At 55.5% G+C, this 2,698-nt stretch overlaps 1 non-coding gene across 1 annotated transcript; it reads right to left on the bottom strand.

Moving 5' to 3' along the window:
• Nucleotides 1–417: 417 nt before the first annotated feature.
• On the bottom strand, nucleotides 418–491 carry TRNAI-AAU (transfer RNA isoleucine (anticodon AAU)). The gene has a single exon. It is a non-coding gene; the product is annotated as a tRNA-Ile (tRNA).
• Between the last annotated feature and the right edge of the window lie 2,207 nt (nucleotides 492–2,698).

Below are 2,698 nucleotides of genomic sequence, written 5' to 3'. Positions count from 1 at the left end.
GTGCTGCTTGCCTGGGAGAAGAGACCAACCCCCACCTGGCTCCAACCTCCCTTCAGGGAGTTGGAGAGAGCAATGAGGTCTCCCCGAGCCTCCTCTTCTCCAGACTAAGCAACCCCAGCTCCCTCAGCCTCTCCTCATAGGGCTGTGTTCCAAACCCCTCCCCAGCTTTGTTGCCCTTCTCTGGACACCTTCCAGCAAGTCAACCTCCTTCCTAACCTGAGGAGCCCAGAACTGGACACAGGACTCCAGGTGTGGCCTAAGCAGTGCAGTGTACAGGGGCAGAATGACCTCCCTGCTCCTGCTGGCCACACTGTTCCTGATGCAGGCCAGGATGCCATTGGCCCTCCTGGCTGCCTGGGCACACTGCAGGCTCATGTTCAGCCTACCATCCACCAGCACCCCCAAAAAAGATGCCCCTGGCCCGTACGGGGATCGAACCCGCGACCTTGGCGTTATTAGCACCACGCTCTAACCAGCTGAGCTAACCGGCCTGGGAGGGCAGGGCCTGAAGCTGTGCCAGGGGAGGGTTAGGTTAGATGTTAGGAAGCACTTCCTGATGGAAAGGCAGATCAGGCACTGGGATGTGCTGCCCAGGGAGGTGGCAATTAGTGACAGAACAAGAAGGAGCAGCCTCAAGCTGCAGCTGGGTAGACTTAAACTGGACATTAAGAGGAATTTTTCCCAGCAAGAGTGGTCAGGGACTGGAATGTGCTGCCCAGGGAGGTGGATGAGTCCCCAAGCCTGGATGTGTTTCAAGGAGGTTTGGATGTGGTGCTTGGGGCTGTGGTTTAGGGTGAGCCTTGCAGAGCAGGGTTCTGGGTTGGACTTGGTGATCCTGAGGGTCTCTTCCAACCTGAATGCTTCTGTGATTCTCTTGGTTCTTGTCTTTCTCACCAGACACAGGGGTGAAGCAGAACTGTCCTGCATTGTTTGTGCAGGCTGTGACTCATTTCTGACACTAATGAGGAGGAGACTAATTAATGTACACTGCACTGATGTCCTTGCTGCGTTCCTTCTCGCACTGGCTTGCAAATGATGTGGGGCCCAAAGGGGGTAAAACCTGCTGTCAGCCTGAGAGAGACTCACAGAAGTCATTGTAATGCTTCAGCTCTTGGTCAGATTAACTCAGCACAGCCCCAACAAAGCTGCTAGGTGAAAACAAGGGCTCCCTCTCTGTGCAGCTGGCAGGCAGATGTTGTCCTTCCTCTGGCAGAAACTGACTGGTTCACAGACCTGGCATCACAGCACAAAGTGATGGGGGAGAGAAATCTGTGTCAAGCCCTCATTCTGAGTCCATCCCTATGCTCTTCTCTCTTGAGTCCAAAGCATTTGGATATTTTAATATGGGAAGCATTCCTCCTGGCAGCACAGGGAGCTCCTGCTTCTAGACAAGGTGCAGCATGTGAGGAAGTGGTTTGTGAAGGGTGCAGGGTGTTATGTGTGTAAGGAGAGCATGGCTTCAATGAGAGCAAGTCCTGCCTGACCAACCTTTCTGTGATGGGGTAACTCCAGCAGTGGGCAAGGGAAGACCAGCAGCTGTCATCTACCCAGGCTGCTGTAAAGCCTTTGCCTCAGTCCCACACACCATCCTGCTCTCTAAACTGGAGAGATGTGGGTTTGATGTGTGGACTGTGCAGTGGACAAGGAATTGGTTGGATGGTCACATCCAAAGGGTAGTGCTCAACAGCTCCATGTCTAGATGGAGGGGGGTGAGAAGTGGTGTCCCTCAAGAGCCTGTACTGGCACCAGTGCTGTTCAAAGTCTTCATGGATGATGCAGGAAGTAAGACTGAGGCATCCTCAGCAAGTCTGCAGAGGACACCAAGCTGAGTGGTGTGGTTGATAAGACTGAAGGATGGGATGGGAGCCATCCTGGGACTTGGACAGGCTGGAGAAGACAGAGGTGGCTCGAGGAGAAAACTATGAGGTTCAATAAGGCAAAGTGCAAGGTCCTGCACCTGGGTTGGGACAATCCTTGATATCAGTCCAGGATGAAGAATGATGAGATTGAGAGTAGCCCTGTAGAGAAGGACCTGGGGATGCTGGTAGGGGAGAAGCTGGACAGGAGCCAGCAATGGGCACTGGCAGCACAGGAGGCCAAGGGCAGTCTGGGCTGCATCCAAAGCAGTGTGGCCAGAGCTGGAGAGAGAGGATCCTGCCCCTCTGCTCTGCTCTGCTCTGGGGAGACCTCACCTGCAGGGCTGGGGCCAGCTGTGGAACCCTCAGCATACGAGAAACATGGAGCTGCTGGAGAGGGTCCAGAAGAGGCCACAAAGATAATCAGAGGCTGGAGAACCTCTGCTATGGGGACAGGCTGAGAGAGTTGGGGCTGTTCAGCCTGGAGAAGAGAAGGCTCCAGGCAGACCTCAGAGCTGCAGTTCAATATCTGCAGGGGATCTGCAGGCAGGCTGGGGAGGGACTGTTCAGAAGGGGCTGTGGGGATAGGCCCAGGGGCAGTGGTTTGAACCTGGAGCAGGGCAGAGTTAGGTTGGACATGAGGAGGAAGTTCTGCAGAGGGAGGCTGGGGAGACACTGGCACAGGCTGCCCAGGGCTGGGGTTGAGGCTCTGTCCCTGGAGCCATTGAAGCTCAGCCTGGCTGTGTCCCTGGGCAGCCTGCTCTAGCTGGAGCTGTCCCTGCTGCCTGCAGGGGCTTGGCCAAGCTGCCCTTGGAGGCTCCCTTCCAGCCCACTGCAATCTG

This window comes from Melanerpes formicivorus, unplaced genomic scaffold (genome assembly GCF_026170545.1).
Source record: "Melanerpes formicivorus ecotype bairdi unplaced genomic scaffold, bMelFor1.0.p_v2 SCAF_398, whole genome shotgun sequence".
Lineage (NCBI taxonomy): Eukaryota > Metazoa > Chordata > Aves > Piciformes > Picidae > Melanerpes > Melanerpes formicivorus.
The sequence above is the reverse complement of the archived record's forward strand: the minus strand, read 5'-3'. Positions and strand labels throughout refer to the sequence as shown.